General features: G+C 38.5%; 1 protein-coding gene across 1 annotated transcript in view; it reads right to left on the bottom strand.

Annotated features, from left to right (window-relative positions):
* The window catches only part of LOC149238768 (Pentatricopeptide repeat (PPR) superfamily protein), a 406,793-nt gene that overhangs the window by 44,896 nt on the left and 341,698 nt on the right, over positions 1-20,199 (bottom strand). The window lies entirely within an intron of this gene.

The following is a 20,199-nucleotide window of genomic DNA, read 5'->3' as shown; positions in this document are numbered from 1 at the left end:
TGCCATTGTGAAGCTATATCAGGATCCATCAGAGAATTGTAAAATGATTCTCAAGGAGAAGATGAGGACCATAAATATGTTTAAGGGTGAAGGCGTGACTCCTTATCTCAGTAGAATTCGGGATGTCCATGATGAGCTAGCAACAATAGGTGAGACACCAGAGGACAGTGAACTTGCGCAAATAACACTAAATGGGTTTACTGGAGAGTGGGAAGCATTCATTCAGGGAATCACTAGACGAGACAAAATGCCTAATTGGGAATGCCTATAGAGTGATTTCACACAAGAGGAGTTAAGGCTCAGTCTTGTCCAAGGTACTACCAACAAAAATACCAAAGGATTGAAGGTTGAGAAAGATGAGGAGAACATAGCCCTTGCATCTAAAGGTAAGGCAAAGAAAGGTCCTAGTTGTCGACAAGGCTCAAAGGGAGGTGAGAAGAAGAAGAAGGATTTGTCGAAGATCAAATGCTTCAGGTGCGGTGAGTTTAGTCACTACATCACACAATGTCCCAAGAAGAAGGACAAGAAGGGGGAAAATCAAACAACAGCTTCGGAAGAGTTTGCATTGAAAGCAGCTATACCTCCAGATAGATGAGGAGCGTGATAAATTCAAAGTTCTAGTTCGGGCAGGGTCCATGGAAGAGCAGCAATAGTTGCAATCTAAGAAACCAAATTCGTCCTCCCCCCCCCCTCGTGTCACGAATTCAATGTGTCAGACACGATTCCCGAGGGACACGCGTCTACTTCGTGGCTTGAGTGTGTCCGAACACGTGGGATTCGCGTTTCCAACCATCTCCCGATTTCAAGACACGTGGCCCTCTAGAAAAGTGTGTCGCGAGCCTTCTTAAGCCTAATTTGGGTCACTTTCTCCTGATTCTTGTGTATCTCTTGTTGTGGGTGTGTGGGAGCGAGTACCAAAGGGTTTAGGGGCGTTTTGGAGGTGATTCAAGCAACTGGTAGGTACATTTTGTTTCCATTTTTTTCCATTTTTGCTACAGCAGTTTGCCTAACAATTTTGTTTACATGCTAGTGCATTTTTTCTTTATTTTTTTTACAGCATTCATGGCCTAATCAAGTGCAGCAGGGAAGAGGCAAAAGAAGGGGAAGAATGTCCCCATTGGTGATGCCCCTCCTATTCCAATTTCATTAGGGTTTGCAAGTGTTCCCTATGTTGGAAGTGGGGCTGCAACCATAGTTTTAAAACTCCGACTGCGACTCCGACTCAGCCGAGGATCGACTCCGACTCTGACTCCGAAACGGTAATGACTCGGCCGGCTCGATTTCAATGACTTGGTCGTTGTAAAAAATATATTAAATATTTATTTATTTTATTAAAAAACGTAATTTTAAAGATTTTCATTCATGTTTCCAAACACACAGCATTATAATATAGACGGAAGACAACATATGATCAAAGTAGGCTCATGAGCCAATCCATTATAGCCAATCCATTATATCAAAATGGTACCCAATGGCAATACATAGTCAACTGTCATACATGATCAAAGACTTAAAACAAAAAACACATAACCAAGGAGGCTAGAAATGGCCTCTACAACAAAAGTAAACTGTGACCAGACTCCAGTACTAGTACTACAGCTACTGGCTAGTAGCTACTGCCAGAGGAGCCAAGATCATGTCGATCAATCACTGGATCATCATCAGAGTCAGACAGGGGGCCCCATGGCTCCTCATCATCATCATCTTCTCCAACTGCAGTTGTATAAGTGGTACCACTAGCAGGCTGTGCAACTGCAGCAGATGCAAGCTGAGATAGAGTATATATACGGCTGCGCTTCTGTCGTGGCTGAGCAGAGGAAGCACCTACAACTGGAGTCCTTGCTGGCTGTGAGACTGAGGCTGGTGGATTGGGATCTGCGTTCAACTGAACAGCATGTTCAAGTTCAACTGATGTCTCGATATCTAAATCTAAATCAAGATCCTCATCAGGATCAAACTCTGCTAGACGACTCTCCACTACCCAATCTGATGTTGGATCAATGTCTTCCAACACAATGGGATCTGAATCAGGTCTTTTGTTCAGCATATGGTTTCGTCTGAGCCAGAGGTTGTATTGGACATAAACTAGATCATTTAACCATTTTTGATCCAAAGGGTTTCTCTTCTTTGTGTTACTTGGGAGCAGGAGCGAAAACGGGAGCGAGAGCGACATTTTTAGAAGCTCCTGCTTTGGGAGCGAATCCCAGAGGAGTTCGACAACCAATGTCACTAACATCAAGGTACATAGAGGGATTGGTGCTCTTGATTAAATACGAGTTCCATACCCTAATACATGACAAAATTCAATGGAAACATTGCAATCCTCCAATCCTGAAATCCTGAAAAACTGATAAGTCTGCTGGATTTTGAAAGAAATCTAAAATTCTACTTTCTCCATATGAAATCCAATGAGGCCGAAACCACTCTCAAACATCCTGAGTCATTTCATGGTAATGTTAAAAATTTAAGTAAAAGACTGAAAATGAAGATTAAGGAGAATGTCACTTTTACTTTAAGAATTTAACATTACCATGAAATTTGAATAGCATATCAATAGTAGAGAGCATTTGAGTGTGTTAAATAGGGTTTGGAGGGGGAATGGACCCCAAATAACATTTAGCTAATTCATAAAACACCTTGAATTCCAAACCAATCAGCAAACCCCTTAAAATTTCATTAAAATAATGTTAAATCGTTGTTTTAGTGGGTTACGGGCCACTGTTTGTGACTCAGCCGAGTCAGTACGGGAAACAGCCAAGTTGGCCGAGTCAGCCATGATTCGGCCGAGTCATTCAATGACTCAGCCGAGTCATGGCTGACTCGGCCAACCGAGCCGTTTTTTGTACCGAGTCACTCCGAAGGGCAATGGAACGGACCAACTCGGCCGTTTCCGTTTCGAAACGGCCGTTTTTTAAAACTATGGCTGCAACCATAGCTTTAAATGTTGAGGGAAGAATAAAATTAGAAAGGCAGTAAGCTCAAGAAAGTAAATATCCCTTATGGAAGAATGTCATAATAGATGACTTCATGAGAAAACTGCAATTTCTTGTCTTTCCCCTATTGGATCATTGATGAATGTGTCACGGTTGTATTTGTAATATGTATGCATAATGTTACAACAACAAATTTACAATGTAGAATCTAGATCTATGTATGAATTTGTATCGTGAATGAGAATTTGTTTAATATTAAATCATTAAAATATCTATCTAGTATTAATTATATATGTATATATATATATAACGTGTCCTTTATGTCCTATTTCGAGGGATCTATGTGCCCCGTGTCGGACAATCGAATTTGCGTGTCTCATGTCCCCTTGTCAGGTGATTAGGTTGCAACATACTCTTCATATGGATCATTACCTTTGCTACAGGGGCCAATAGTTTTCAGTAGCAGGAGGATCAGTGTCAATAGGTGCAGTAAGATCTTGAGAGACAGTGCAGAGCTAGTTGTAGTCAGTTACTTGAGGGGTGCAGAAACGGATAAGTGAAGATAGTTATTCATTAGACAGTGCAGAGAATAGTTGTAGTAGTTGCACAGTAGCAGCAGCATGAGATCAGTATAAGTGCAGGCAGGGTTTGCAGCACTGCAGAGAGGCATAGAATAGTGTCAGCAGCAACTCAGATGCGAGGTGGTTCAACTACAGGGTTAGTAGATGAATCAAAGTATGCGCAGTGTTGATGGACAGTGAGAGCTAGTTGTATCACAATTGTCAGACAACAACAATGTGAGGTGGTCCAGTGACAGACTTCAAGATATTCATTAGCTTGATGAGTATATTAGTGGAGTGGAGAAGGTAGAACACCTTCCTCACTAGAAGGGAGTGTTAGTTTTTGGTAGCATTGGACAGGTGTTATAATCTCGACTTGTGTCAGAGAGGCTAAAAAACACAAGATCTCCAAAACCTAGAAAAGGTTATGGGAGAAAACACCTACAGACCACTCATTTAAGTTAATTGATCACTAATTAAAAAATGTCTAACTTAGGAAAATTGATTAATTAACAGCGATTAAGTGAGAGGGATTGAGAAAGCTCTACAGACTCACACGGAGCGAGTCTAAGATGATCTAAGCCATTGTAACGATTTAATCATGGTTGTTGAAGCTCCAGCGAGAGATTATAAGAGCAACTCGATGGGAAGGAGTGTGATACATCGAGACACAGAGGGAGCGAGTTCCTTGGCAGATTGAGCTATCCAGTTACAATGATTCAGCAGGAACATGAGTTTGAGCCAGAGAAGGAGAGCATCAATGATTGAGGGAGCAGCAACAGAGATTTCAAGTGGAGTTTCTAATGTTGGTAAGTCAACAGAAGGGAGGTCGTTAGTCCTCAGAGAGGCTTCGAAAAGACTTCGGAGGGCCAGTTCGACTCAGCCAGAGAGGAAGTCGATTCAGTTGTTGGTGGTCGAGATTTTCATTAGAAAGGCCAAGTGAGTCATTTCCTCGAGCAGAGTTAGGTACAGAAACAGATTCCAGGTAGTTCTAGAGGCAGTGTGCGTAAGCAATGCGTAGAGGCTACACAAGGGTATTTCGTGTAGCCCAAGCTGTGCCAGATTTGGAACTGAATCAGTTGCGAAGTGAGACAATTTGTCTCACAACTATTTTGGCCAGATTGTTTGTTAAGGATAGGCAGTTGGGCATCCAAATTATTGTACTTAGATTTTTACTTGATCTGATAATGAGATCTAAAACAACTAATAAGGTATTACAGACTTGTGTGCATGGATTTGTCTATGTTATTTTATGCAATGGATCGATAAGATTGCGAAATACACAGACAATGAGGCAGTAAACAAAAACATAATAGGCAACACATAACACAGCAAATTTAATGAGTTCACCCAATACTCCTGGGCTACATCTCCTGGTCCAACCTTCAGTGGTGGCGTCTCTATTATGTCTTCCAACAGAGTTTTTACAATAGTATGAGCTCAATTTGAGACTCAATACACAACAGATAAAACAATAAGAGTTTGCTTGAACCTCTCAAGCTTTCTCTGAGTACACAGACTCTCTGAATCACTCTATGTCTTTGTCTTAGCTCTGTCTCAGCATTACTTCTATTTTCTATGGCTTTAAAGCCAAAACTGCGCTGCCTGTTCATTTCAGCTTCTCGGCTTTCAGTCTCCTTGTCCTCTGTCCGCTCAGACCCCTTTCTAAGCATTAGCAATCATTGCTAAACGCTTCTAAGGATGGTGGCCACATTTACTGTAACAGAATGGTTATCGGACCTCTAAAATCCTTTGGAATGCCCAAAAACAATCGTTTTTTGTTTTACACAGAGAAACGCAGCAACACTGTGAAATTCTGCCAAAACACTGCTTATTTCAAACTTCAAAAGTCCTTAAATCTGGTCTATTCCTCTATCGGGTTCATCCTCATTGTTGTTGCAAGTCGCTTCAGCCTTGCTCGTGTATTTTCAAAAATATGTTAAAATCGTGAAAATAACGTAAAAATGGCTTTCCTCCAGACTTGAAACAATATACATTTCCCTTCATGAACCCTTTCGGGTTCGGGTCTTATTACAACGGCGTTGTTTCTTTGTATTTCGTTAAATAATGAATATGTTAAAATAAATTAAAAAACGCCTTTCGGCAGATCTCAAAATCTATGCAATAATGTTTATATCGCCATCGGATCCGATTCATCGAATTACATATATGTATGTGTATGGGCCCCGTTCCATAATATTTCTCCGATTGCGATATCACGATGCGATTAATCGCAATCGCATATCACTCATGCCTTCGGCCATTGTAAGCGCTCTGTTGTGATTACCGATTGCGATGTAACATGGGCCGTCGATCTCCGTGCTTGATCGACGATCCTCGTTGACTCTGCTAATCGCCATCGCTACACATATATGTTAAGCGCCAATATCCGTTGTTTGCCTATGCCAATTGCGATTGCCGATCCGATCATCAAATTTGGGCCATTGATCGGCCAGATCTGACGGCTACTGTGCATTCATTGTTCACGCCTCTAATACTCTGTTTTTTCACGTTTTTCTCTTGTTTTTGCCTCCCGATAGTGTTTTTCCGCCATTTTGAAAGGTTTTCTCATGTGATTTTTTTTGGTCTTTTAAACGATTTTAAGAGTTTTCAAGACTTAGAGAGTGTTCTTAGATCCATTTGGATCACGCCTTCCCACTGAAAAAGGCTTTTGGACCACCAAAAGTTGGTTTTCAAGCATTGCTCAAGTGAGGATACAGTTGCCTCACTTTCCTGTAGCTCATTGAGATATTCAGGCAACGGATCATCAATGGAAGGCAATTGACTTTTCTCTTCGAGATCTTCAATTAATGAAGGTTCAAACAGTCTTATGTTTTCTGCATTTACCACTGAATAGATGTGCATGTAAGTTAGCAAATCAAGGCGGAAAGCATTCTCACCAGTTTTCTCAAGTACCTTAAAAGGCCCATACCTTATTGGCTTCAGCTTTTTTCCTTCACCTTGCATTCTATCCTTGCTGATATACAGCCAAACTTGATCACCAACTTGGAAGCTGTGCTCCACCCGATGTTTATCATGCCTTGCCTTGTACTTGGCTTGGCTCTTTTCTAGTTGTTCATGCACCGCCTAGTGAATTTCTTGGATTTGTTCAATGAACCCGGTTGCTTTGTCCACATCATTGTGTCTAGCAACTACTACGTCTTTTTCAAAGACAAAATCCAAGGGAGACCTTGGTATAAAACCAAAACAGGTCTCAACAGATCTTTGTGTAGAAGAATGTTTAGCACGGTTGTAAGCATGTTGCACATAACATAAATGTTCATCCCAAAGATTGGGATGCTTGCTGCAATAACCCCTGAGCAACTGGATCATTGTCTTGTTGACTACTTTTGTTTGGCCATTTGTTTGTGGATGAAAGGTTGTGCTCTTTTTCAATCTAATGTCCATTAATTCCCACAGACTTGAGTCTTGACAAAAACTTCCCAACAATTCGGGAATCTCGATCAGATACTATGGAAGTGGGTAACCCAAAATGCACCCAAACATGCTGAAAGAACAACTTCATTGTTTTTTCAGCTGTAATCTGCTTGTTACAAGGTATTAAAATACACATTTTGCTGAACTAGTCCACAATAACATACAAATAGTCATGACCTTTTCTAGATTTTGGCAATCCCCCAACAAAATCCATGGAAACACTTTCCCAAAGACGAGAAAGAACTGGAAGTGGAGTGTACAAGCCTAGTTTTCTATTGTTGGGCTTGCTTTTAGCACACATGGTACACCCTCTTACATATCTAGAAACTGTTTCATGCATTTATGGCCAATAGCAGTATCTTTGCAGTTGTGCAACTGTTTTACCTACCCCAAAATGACCTAATATCAGAGAAGTATGTGCTTCCCTAATTATGTTGACTCTTTCAGTTTGTGGAATGCATAGCTTTCCCAAATGATACAAGAGTTGGTCCTTAACATAGTAGTCTAATTCTTCTACCTTTTTGCCATTACTTAAAGCTGCATATACATATTTAAAGTCTATATCTTGAACATATTGTTCAATGTAGCTTTCATGCATTACTGGGTTATGCTTAAGTATAGTAGATGCATTTACGATTGGTCTGGACAACATATCTGCAACTTTATTGTGTATGCCCTTTTTATATCTGATGACTAAATGAAACTGTTGTAGGAAACCCATCCACCTATAGTGTCTTGATTGTTGCAATTTAGTTTGTGAGTGCAAGAACTGAAGTGGCTGATGGTCAGTATGTATAATTGTTTCTTTGCCCATTAAGTAATGTTTCCACTTCTTCACACTATGGACTAATGCATACAATTCTTTATCATATGAAGGATAATTAACTACTGCAGAATTAAAAGTCTCAGAATGGTAGCATATGGGTTTACCATGTTGCATCAACACTGCTCCCATGGCATAGTCACTGCCACTGGCATCTGTTTCGATCTCAAATAGTTGTTAAAGATTTAGCAATGCTAGTACTGGTGTTGTACTAATTTTTCCTTTCAAGGTGTCAAAGGCTTTCTTCTGTTTGCCTCCCCACTGAAATACCTTGTTCAATCCTGTCAAAGCATGTAAGGGAGCTACAATTAAGGAAAAGTTATCAGTAAACTTTCTCCAATATTGTGCTACCCCTAGGAAGCTTTTAACTTCTGTAGCAGACTTGGGTTTAGGACAGTTTACAATGACTGCAACCTTAGAGGGATCTATCTTCAATTCACCACCCCCTACAATATGACCCAAATAATTCAAAGATGTTTTACCAAATTCACATTTTGATAACTTAACATAGAGATTTTCTTTCTTCAAAACATCTAGAGTCTGCTTTACATGCTTCAAATATTCTTCCCATGTTTTACTGAAAACAAGAATGTCATCCAAATATACAATTACAAAATCATCAATAAAAGCCCTGAGTACATCATTCATAACTCTCATGAAAGTGGCAGGAGCATTAGTCAAGCCAAAAGGCATAACTAGCCATTCATACAACCCTTGCATTGTTTTGAAAGTAGTCTTCCATGCATCTTGTTTTGCTACTCTGACCTGATGGTAACCACTACGCAAGTCCAACTTGGAAAAGTAAACAGCTTCTTTCAACTGATCCAATAGATCATCAATGCGAGGAAGGGGATAACGATTCTTGATCGTTATTTGATTCAGTGCTCGGTAATCAATGCACATCCTCCACTAACCATCTTTCTTCCTCACCAACACGATTGGAGATTCGCATGGTGATGTGTTTGGTCTTATGAACCATTTCTCAAGCAGCTTTTGTACCTGCTTCTTGATTTCTGCATTCTCTAAAGCGGATAACCTGCACATTCCGATGTTAGGCAATGTAGCATCTTGCTGCAAATGAATATCATGTACAATTTCCCTTTTGGGTGGCAGACCTTTAGGTTCTTGAAATAGGATATCATATTCTGAAACAACTTTTTCTAAATAAGCTTGTTGTTTAGCATCATAGCCTTCAAATACATTGGTTTTATCAAGTTTCTTTTCCTTTACAACCATCAGTAAGAATTGCTTGCATGAATTTATAATTCTTTTCATCTGCCCTGAGTTTATGAGAGTATAATTATTCTTGAGTTTATGAGCTCTTACAATATATTCGATTCCATCTTTATAGAGTTGATACTTATTTTCAGCTCTATAGAAAATGGCTTTTCTATCATACAAGTAAGGACTTCCTAAAACAATTCCGCATATATCCAAGGGAACGATATCTAACTCAACCTCATCTACAAATGCTGACCCAAAAGAAAACCTAAGTTTACATTGTCTAGTCACTTGTAACTTTGCTTTATCACATACCCAGCCTAATGGATATGGTTTCTTGTGAGGTGTGGTTAGTAGTCCCAATTTCTTTACAATTGCTTTAGAAATTAAGTTTACTTGTGAGCCACTATCAAATAAAGTATCAATCTTTTGATGCTTGGAAATAACTCTAATATGAAAAAGCTCATGTCTTTTCCTCTCATTTTCTTCACTATCAATATTTTGTGCAGAATTACTAGTAGATGCTTCAAAATTTTTACCTTTTATACCTGTGGTTGCGATTGTTGTTTCATCACCTGAGTCTGACCCCAAATCTTTCTGTATAGTAGCAGCAGTCTTCTTCTTCTTGCCATCAAACTTCTTGGGTTTCAGCTCCGGATGCAAAGACCAGCAATGTTCATCATCATGTCCATCCTTCTTGCAATTAGTGCATGAAGGTTTGGTCTTTTGTATAGCATTTTCCTTCCTCTCTTTCCATTTCTGTTTCCTCTTTTCCTTGTTCTTGCTTGCAGTGGGTTTTGATGATCCCCCAATCTCTGGGTTTACATTCTTGCCTCTAGCCTCTAGATGGGTAGCCTGAACAGATACCTCATCTATGCTAGTAGGGTTAAACATGAGAATGGTGTGCCTCAAATACCTATGTAGACCACCTATATACTTCAACAAAGTTTCCGGTGAGTCTAAAGAAATGCCTAGAATCAAAGCTCTTTTTCTAAATTCTTGGGTGTAGCTTTGTACACTTTCCCCTTTTAATTGGCGAAGAGTTTGCCAACTCATCAGATCTTGTTGCATATAAGCTAGTGGATAGAATTGTTTTTTAATTGCAGAAACAAATTCACTCCAAATAGAAAGAATTTTACCATGCTTCTTCAAGTCAACTTGGGTCTTGCCTTCCCACCATACCAAGGCAGTTCCTCCAAGGCGTAGGCTGGCCAGCTGAATTTTCCTCCTGTCTGAATCAATGCTCTGCACCCCGCAATACACATCAATCTGTCTAATCCATTTATCTAGCTTCTCTACATTTAATTCTCCATCATATATTGGCAAATCAAATTTAACATCTAATTTAATCAAAGATGTTTTCTTCTTTTTATTTTCAGGGCTATCAGGAGGTGTGGATAGAGGAGCCTCTTTTCCTTTCCCTTTGCCTTCAAAATGGCCATCTAGAAGAGATTCTTCTGTTCCTTTGTCTTGCTTGGAGGTTGAAGAATCTTCACTTCGACCTTTCTTAAATTCTCGATACATTTCTTCTACCATGGATCTCATGGTCATGAAACTATCCATGAACTGAGAGTCTGATTCCAAGGGATTTTCTTCTGCCATTTTCCTCCTAGGATAGACTCTACCAATTTCTGGGTTAGTTTCAACCAGTTCTCCTTCTCCTACTTTGAGCTTTGACCTAGTTATCATTCACCAATCCAGCACAAGCTTGTCTAACCTTAGTAAACCTAAAGCTCTGATACCACTTGATTTGATAATGAGATCTAAGACAATTAATAAGGTATTACAGACTTACGTGCATGGATTTGTCTATGTTATTTTATGCAATGGATCGATAAGATTGCGAAATACACAGACAATGAGGCAGTAAACAAAAACATAATAGGCAACACATAACACAACAAATTTAATGAGGATTTCACCCAATACTCCTGGGCTACATCTCCTGGTCCAGCCATCAGTGGTGGCCTCTCTATTATGTCTTCAAGCAGAGTTTTTACAATAGTATGAGCTCAATTTAAGACTCAATACACAACAGATAAAACAATAAGAATTTGCTTGAACCTCTCAAGCTTTCTCTGAGTACACAGACTCTTTGAATCACTCTATGTCTCTGTCTTAGCTCTGTCTCGGCACTGCCCAATCCTAAGGTACTCTGCTGTGTACGTTAGGATTGGGCAGTGCCGAGACAGAGCTAAGACACCCTCATCTATTGCACTAGCTTTCCCTTTGGGGTTTTTTGGGGACGTTAATCCAAAAGTAGTGGTGTCGATTTTATTGTGTGTGTGCATCTATTTTCTTGGTTCCAACATTTTATTTAGCTTCTGAATAATTTATTTGTGAAGAATTGCAGTGTGATTTGTTCGCTATTAATTGGAAAATTAATAAACTACTAACCAGTTAGAAGAGTAAATTCCGATTATTGCAATTTGAGGAAATTTCACAATTCATACATTCTGAAGAAAATGAACTATTTTGTTGGCTTTGGTATACATCTCGTTGAATGAGCGTTGTTACCTGCTTTTATGATCATTGTTATCGTGTGAACTACTTTGCAATTTAATTAAGGACTCTTCATATCCTTGTGTGTGTCTTTATTAGGATAGTACTATTACTCTCCTTCCAAAGACTCACTTTCTCTCTTCCCGTCTGCGAAAGTACCTTGTATACATTGTAATTGTATGCTTCACAGTGTCTACTTGCTTGTTTCAAAGGTTGCTGGCATACTCTCTTATGTTGTTTATTGCAGTGAAGGAAAACCTTTAAGTTATGGTGGTCGGGCCTATTATCTGGCTGAGGCTCCTATCGCAAACGGTGTGATGTCTAGTTGGGACTTCATACCGAGGAGACCCCCTACTGTTGGTGGCATCCAACATCGTCAACACATACCAAGCTCTTGGAGCTTGTTTTAATCCATACAAGGCCTTCTTCAATTTGCAAACAAAGTCTTTATTTTCTGACAAGTCAAACCCTTCTGGTTGTTCCATGTATACTTCTTCTTTCAAATCTCCATTTAGAAAGGTTGACTTCACATCCATCTGATAGACTTTGAAGCCTTTTGAACAAGCAAATGCTAAAAACATCCTTATAGCCTCTAATTTGGCAATAGGAGCAAAAGTCTCTTCAAAGTCAATTCCTTCAATTTGAGTGTATCCCTTGCACACCAATCTTGCCTTGTTTCTGATGACTTGTCCATCTTCATTCATTTTGTTCTTATACACCCACTTGGTTCCTATGACATTCTTATCCTTTGGACGAGGTACTAGTTCCCATGTTCCATTCTTTTCAATTTGGTTCATCTCTTCTTCCATTGCCTTTATCCAATGTGGATCCTTACTTGAGTGAAATCCTTTGGTTCAACTAGGGATAGTAAGGCGATATCACTCATTTTTGGTGTGTTTGTCATCTTTCTTCGAGTTTGTATTCCTCTATCCACATCTCCAATGATTTGGTCTTTTGGATGATGTTTTTGTACAAACTTTAATATTGTCTTTGATGGTGTTTGAGATGGTTCCTCCTTTTGATTTTTCAGCTCCTTCTCTTCTTTTGTAACACCTTCCTCTAGATCAAAGATAGCGTCTTCTTCATCGTGTTGAACAACTTCTTTTTCAGGAAGAGCCTCATTTATCTTTACATCAATGCTTTCAACTATCTTCTACAAATGATTGTTATAGAATTTGTAAGCCTTGCTTCTTAAAGAGTACCCAAGAAAAACTCCTTCATCAACACGAGCATCAAACTTACCTAGTTAATTGTCATTAATCCTCATAAAGCATTTGTTTCCAATATTCTGAAGTGTTTTACTGAAGCAGGCCTTCCTTTCCATAGTTCATATGGAGTTTCGTCACTATTTATGCGCGTTGTGCCCCATTCATGATGTACTACTGCTCCAACTGCCTCCCACCGAAATTTATCCTGTAAGTCAACTTCCAATAACATTGTTATTGCAGTCTCTTGCACAGATCTATTCTTTCTTTCTACCACTCCATTTTGTTGTGGAGTCCTAGCAACAAAAAGTTGCCTCTTGATTCCATGTTTTTCACAGAATTCGTTGAATTCTCCTAAGGTAAATTCGCCACCAAAATTTGTTCTTAAAACAATCTAGTTCTTCTAACTTATATCTTATGAAAAACACCCACATCCTTCTAGTATAATCATCGATAAATAATAAAAAATAACTTTCTGCTTGTAGAGTTGGAGTTCTAGTTGGACCGCGCAAATCTGCATGAATGATTTCTAGAGGCATCAATGTCGAACATTCCCATGATTTAAAGCTTCTCCTTGTTTGCTTTCCATGTTGACATGTTACACAAATAGCATTTGTTGGTTTTGAGATTCTAGGGATATCTCTTATTGCTTAATCTTCACCAAGTTATCAAAGCTTAGATGTCCCAAACATCTCTGCCATAGCCAGCATTCATTTGATTGACTCATGTAACAATTTTCTTCTTTCATTGAGGATGTATACATTATCTTCTATTCTTACTCCTCTTACTACTAGTTTCCTTGTAGATGATCTCCTTATCTCAATGTCCCTGGAACGAAAGATGAGATCATGTCCTTGATTGCATATTTGGCTGACACTTAGAAGATTATGCTTGATCCCTTCAACATATAGTGCATTTTGTGCCTTCCCCTTGTGATTGATGAGTCTCACTATGCCTTTTCCAGCAATTTTAGCAGATCCATTATCTCCAAAGCTCACATTTCCATCATTTTCCTTGCTTAATGAGATGAAATGTTTCTAGTCACCTACCATGTGCCTAGAACATCCACTATCCACATACCATATATTATGCTTTTACTAAGCATACAAGGCTAGGCCACACTTCTCAGAGCTAGATTCGGCAGTCTTCTTTCTCCATATTGTTTCTGAAGTGTAAAACTTCCGGATAACAGAAATATATATAAAAATACTTTATTAATAAATGAATAAACAGATGATGATTGATTACAATGGGGTTCCTGGCTTATATACCGCCACGGACACCCTTTGGGAAAGGGCATGATCTTATGATCGTGCCCTTTCATCTAACTAAACCTAAAATTAAACAATAACCTAAAATAAACTATTTTTTTACATAACATTGCCTTCCTCTCGAAAGAATGCTTTGTCCTCAAAGCATAACTAACGACGGATGTTGTTGAAGAATGATTCATTCTCCCAAAAAGCGTCTTCTTCGGGTAAGTCCTTCCACTTGATCAGATATTCTAAGATGATCAAGGTCGCACATTTTAAAAGGTCTTGGATTAATCTCTCAAGTTTCGTTTTTTGGTGATGTGGATATCGGTATGGCTTGATGTTAACAGGGTCTGGTCTTGCCTTGACTTCTATTGTATGCTCAATTTCCCTATTAGGCGGCATCTTCATAGGTAGGTCTTGAAATACTTTTTCATGCTTCCGAATCAAATCTTGTATCTCCGGTGATTCTTCTCTGGTCATATTTGCAGATAGCATTTCTAATTGATGACATTGTACTACATAAGTAGGTGCTTTTTTTCGACTCAGCTTCATCATCTGGGATGATGATGTAACTTGATTTTCTGGTGGTTGGAATCCGTGTAGCTTGTACTTCTGACCTCCCCATTTGAATTTTATAAATTGTACTTGATGGTTGGCGGCATAAGTACCCAAAGTTCATAGCCATTGGATACCTAAGACTACATCTACTCCTCCTAACGGTACTGTGAAAAACGGAGACTCTAAACTGAAGTCTTGAATTTGCAATTTAACCTTATGGCATTTTCCCACCTTTTCAATCTTTTTACCGTTACCTATCATCACTTTCATGTTTGGTAAGGGAAATGAAAATATATTGAGTCTCTTTGCCACGATTGCATCTAAAAAATTGTGTGTGCTTCCAGAGTCGACGAGAACCACTACGTTGTTCTTCTTTATGTGTCCTTTTAACTTTAAAGTCTGAGGTTGTGATATACCTGTCATAGCTGATAATGATACTTGTGGAATACTTCCATCATCTACTTCTGGTGAAAATTCTGGAGCGTCTTCTATGTCTTCTATGTCATAATCTTCACTGTTTGAATCATTGGTTGCTTCACAATTATATAGGTTCTTTGGTTCTTTTCCTTTAACACATCTATGTTTGGGGTCCCACTTCTCACCACAGCGTTTACATTTACCCTCTTTTATCCTTTGCATTTCCACATTAGATTTTTCATCTTCACGACGATGTGGTGGAACATATCTTGTATTATTTGAGTCCACATACTGGGGTATCCTTCGTCTTGCATAAGCTTTTTCCGCTGTTGACCAAAATATTGGTTCGGATTTCTTTTCGGCTGTTTTTGCTTTTCGTCTTGCTTCTTCTATAGATGTAATATCATGCATCTCAAGTTCTTCTTGTAAATGGGTTTTGAGTCCCGAGATGTATGACTGAATTAGACGACATTCTGATAACCCAGGTACTCGTGTTACTAAGGTCTCCCATTCTTGAGTGTATTCATCGACACTTCCTTTTTGTCGTAGTTTGATGAGTTTTGAAAAGAACTCTTCTTCCTTTACACCTTGGAATCTTTTGAAGAATGCATCTTTAAATTTCCTCCAGCTAATGACATGTGTTGTCTTTTTCCACCACATATACCAGTTATATGCTTCTCCCTCCATTTTAATGGATGCATGTCTGAGCTTTTCGTCATCGTCAGTGATGTCATATATCTCAAAGTATTCTTCTGCTTTATTTATCCATGCAACATTGTTTTTTTCGTTTCCATCGAATTTAGGCATCTCGACTTTTGCCCTTCGCTGGTATGTTGCCACTGGTTGAGCGAAAAAAGGGTGTTGATTGGTAAAGTTATCCCAGAGTTGCTTGTTTGTAAAGACTGTGTTACTTGCTTCTTGGTGGGGTGTCGCTGATTTTTTTGGGGATTCAACCTTGTCATGAGAGTCTGTGGACTTAGTTGAATCCGACAAGACGTGTTCTTGATTCTCTTCACCTTCTTTCAGTAGTTGTTCGGGCGTACAATTCGACCTTTTACACAGAACTTTTAGCATTATTAAGACCTCTTTGAAGTTTACTTCTGTTTGGACATGTTGACTTTCCATTTTTATCTCTATTCGATTTGTCGTATCTTCAAGATTTTTGATTTTGTCTGCTTGCTCCCCAAGCTTGCTCTCGACTTCATTTAATCTTTTACTGACCTCGTCGTGGTTGTTATTTATCTTTTGCTCTGCATCCAACAACCTTTTTTGGAAATCCGCCATTGTCATTGTCGACATTGAGCGAGTTTGCGGGGGCGTATATTTATTTGCCAGCTAAAATATTTTTCCTCCCTCCTTTTTATTTTAGCTAAAATAAATTTTAACTAATTAAAATAAATTTAATTAATTAAATTAAATTTTATATATATATAACTTTTAAAATTAATTTAATTAATTAAATTAACTTTTTATATATATAAAACTTTTAATTAATTAAAATAAATTTAATTAATTAAATTATATATAATATAATTATATATATATGTGTTATATATATTATATATAAATAAATAAATAAATTTAATTAATTAAATTATATATAATATATAATATAATTATATATATGTTATATATATTATATATATTATATATAAATAAACGTTATATATACACGTTATATATATTTTATATCATATATATTTCACGTTATATATATACAAATAAATGTTATACGCAGTGTATATATTGATAGTTCCGTTGACCGTCACGTTTGCTGGTGGGGGGTCACCTCCGTTGACCATTCAAAGGAGAAAACAAACTTTTCTCAACCGTATATCACCGCAGAGATTACACGGCACTGTGGACGTTTGCACAGGAATTCCAAGTCCAAACTTGACCGAACCGTATATCACCGCAGAGATTACCGGGCACTGTGGACGTTTGCACAGGAATTCGGTGGCGTGAGTTCGGCCTGCTACAGTAATCGGTGATCCTAACGAAAACGATTGTGGCTGCTGTGGAATGCGGTGTGGACAGGGGACGCAAATGGCAGCGGAACAAGGCAGTGAGGAGTATATGAAGCAAATTCAGATGAAGGAAATAATGACAGGACCGTGTATGAGGAGTTGTGTAGCAGGAGAAGCGCTCCGAGAATCAACTCGCTCTGATACCAATGAAGTGTAAAACTTCCGGATAACAGAAATATATATAAAAATACTTTATTAATAAATGAATAGACAGATGATGATTGATTACAATGGGGTTCCTGGCTTATATACCGCCACGGACACCCTTTGGGAAAGGGCATGATCTTATGATCGTGCCCTTTCATCTAACTAAACCTAAAATTAAACAATAACCTAAAATAAACTAATTTTTTACATAACAGTTTCATTTAGCTTTAATGGGAAATTGTGCTTCATGTCCTGAAGTGTTGCATTTACTACATTACTATACTTTAAAAGAGGGGAAAAAGAATTATAAGTCTTGACTTCATTTTTCCTCTTGATATCAACAATATTGTTTTGATGATTAGCCCTATATGCCTTGCAATGTTTTTCCTGATGACCAAAATTTTTGCAATAGAAGTAGTTGTCGAGAAAAATAGTTTGATACCTATTGGTGTAGTCTTGCCTTGATGGGATATTCCTTTCGCGGAGGGACTGCTTCTCATTTCTTGAATGAACTTTGTTTTCTGAATAACTATTAAGATGATGTCTTTTAAGTTTTAACAACATCAACAATACTTTTGGACTTTTCTTCATGATGACCATTGGTGCCTCTTTGAGAATTGGAGGACTCTCATGTATAGCCAAGTCCAGATTTATCGCGTGGTGGCCATTGGAAGCTAAGTATGTTGTCCAAGTTTTGGGATCTCTTCAAATTTTTGTTGGCCTTGTCCAACTCTCTTTTTAAAGACACCACTTCTGCCTCCAATTTTCCACAAATCTCTTCATTTTCCTTAAGTTTATTTCTCAACACCTTTTCTATTCTTTTGGCTTCTTCCTTCTCGCATTTGAGGGAGATAACTTCCTGAGATAGCTTTCCATTCCTTTTCCTGAGTCTATCATTTTCTTCTAAGGCACTGATCAAGAGTTCATCCATGCTTCTTCTTCTTCTTCTGGTTTTTATGTTTCATCAAGGACGGGAGCAATTCTGATTCAAAAAATCCTTCTTCCAGCTGTTACGTTGATCTTGAACAAGTTGGCTCTGAAACCAATTGTTGGAAACACTGACAGGGAGCCGAATCAGTATTTCTTTCAATTATTATATTATGCCAGTTAAGATTTTTATCACAAGAAAAACCAGAACACAAGAAGTAGAACAAAAGATGTCTTAAAAAAAGGCTTTCCAAAGTCGGTTTCAAATACACTTTCAATGCTGCTCAATAATGTCTTGAAGATCTTCTTCAAGGCTGCTACAAATGATCTCCAAGATATTCCAAGGGGTTCCTCAAAGTCTGGTTCAAATCTGCTCCAAACAAGGCTTTAATAATGCTACAAAGTTGCTTCAAAAGTCTTCAAGAATGCTCAAGAGGGCTGCTCCAAATTCTGCTAGAAAGAGCATCAGGATTACTCCAATACGTTGGTCTAAAGTCTGCTTGAAGATGGTTCTCCAAGGTTATTCCAAAAGCTGCTCAATAGTTTGCTCCAAGGAGCTCCTCAAAGACTACTTCAAGGAGCCCTCAAGTCTGTTTCAAGAAAATGCTAAGTCTGCCTCAAAAGCAATGCCAGTATATAATCAAATTTGCTTCTTGAAGTTCTGGTCAGAAGGGCTGAGTCATATCACAGATGAGGGCCGAATTGCATAGACCAAAATCTTCCACAGTCCGAACCTGCTCCTTTCCACTCTCCAGATTTACACAGAAGGCGTAGTTCTGGGATGCTTTAGCGCAGGGCCGAGGTCCGTGCTTGCCACAGAGGTAGGCTGACATCAAAACTTAAGGCCGAGATCTTGGCTAGAAAGAATGGCGGAATCTGTAGCTCCAAGAGTTCTCCAAGAAACAGATCAAGCAATCCTCAGAAGTCCTTTAACCATGCACAGAAATGATCTACAAGTATTGCTCTTTCTAAACAGCTCCTAGGTTCATAAGATATGAACCTTTTTACTTCTCCTCTAGGTCCGAATTCCTCTTATTGTCTTCACCAAGCTGATCTGGCCAAATTGGGAAGAGCATAGCCTTAATTTATAGTATCTACTAACTCAATCATACACTGAACCAACATGTCCGTTGGGAGAGAGCCCACTTGTTCTTGAGTAGGCCAACTTGACGGAGGTCAAAAGCAGGTGGTTTTTAACTTTAAAAAATAATTTCTCATCAATGGGGAGGAGTTAGAAGGCATGCTATAGCTCATTGGAAAGGGCTTAAAGTACTCTTTAAGTCTATGACATTCTTATCTTCATCAAGCCATCCTTTGACATCAATAACAAATTGTTCTTTAAACACTGACAACATCACTCTTGCCACAGATCACATCACTACAGTTTTAACAAGTGCTGGGTAAAGAATGAGAAGACACTTTGTAGGATATCCGATGGATATTGGCAATAACATTCTATCTTATGCAAGGATAATACCTGACTACATAACCTATTGAACGATGACATTTGTGACTGATGAAAGAGCCTGAATTCTGAGAAATGAAGGGACTTTGCAATGACTGGCACCCTATGGTGCTTTGATTTGATTTTAAAAAGCAGATTGTAAAAATCTCCAACTGCCAAGAAGGAAGAAGGTGCCAGATTATTTTCAATCATGCTGTCTGTATTGAGTAAAATTGGTCCCATGTCAATAGTAATACCATCTAGTTAGTTGCATTGGGTTTGGGATTGAATCAATCTTGGAAGTAGAAATTTTGAATAAACATCAGAAACCAATAAACAAATCTCGATCAGAAAGAAATATCAGTACAACAAGATCTCCCCTAATGTCTTTCCACCAAAGTAACATCTATTATTTTGCTACAAACTGTAGTTTGATTTGATGCATTCCGAAAGGGAGAAAAAAGAGATTGGTTAGCCTCTGTTCCTTGCTTCTGAATGTTCTTTGCTTCACCCTGGACAACTAAATATATGGTAAATCAGATCTTGAAGGCGATATGATCTTGTTTGCAGCAAAGACATGATTAATTTATAACAAGAATTTTGGAATTGATAACTTCTATGTTGGCATCAGTGTCATCCCTCTTGGCACTCACAGCACAAACTAAGCAAGAAAATGTCAAATATGAACATGTAATGGCGCTTTCATACACAAAGACATGCCAACACTTTGTCTCTTCCATT

Source organism: Pinus tabuliformis, chromosome 8, assembly GCF_031772625.1.
Source record: "Pinus tabuliformis cultivar Carrire ecotype Pingquan chromosome 8, CPIR1, whole genome shotgun sequence".
In the NCBI taxonomy this organism is placed as follows: Eukaryota; Viridiplantae; Streptophyta; class Pinopsida; order Pinales; family Pinaceae; genus Pinus; species Pinus tabuliformis.
Note: the sequence above shows the minus strand (reverse complement) of the source record. Positions and strands in the feature narration are given on the sequence as shown.